Raw genomic sequence first — 269 nt, 5'->3', positions numbered from 1 at the left:
ATAGCTAAGTGGAAAGATAAGATAACCATTGCTTTTCTTTTAAATTATTCAATGATTTCCTCAATTAATGTATTATTAAAAAAAAATTATCTCTTGTTATTATTATGTGTTATTTGCGCTCAAAACCACGAAAAGAAAAGCTTTCAAAATGGTATACATTAGGGGTATTCATGATACTTGGTTTAACATGTTAAAGCGTGTTAAACGGAAAAACTCATGTTAAATCGAAAAAAATTGCCTTCTTTTACCGTGGTAAAACGAAATAACAT

The sequence above is a fragment of the Halyomorpha halys genome, unplaced genomic scaffold (genome assembly GCF_000696795.3).
Source record: "Halyomorpha halys isolate HHAL.00 unplaced genomic scaffold, Hhal_1.1 Scaffold2.1, whole genome shotgun sequence".
NCBI lineage: Eukaryota > Metazoa > Arthropoda > Insecta > Hemiptera > Pentatomidae > Halyomorpha > Halyomorpha halys.
The sequence above is the reverse complement of the archived record's forward strand: the minus strand, read 5'-3'. Positions refer to the sequence as shown.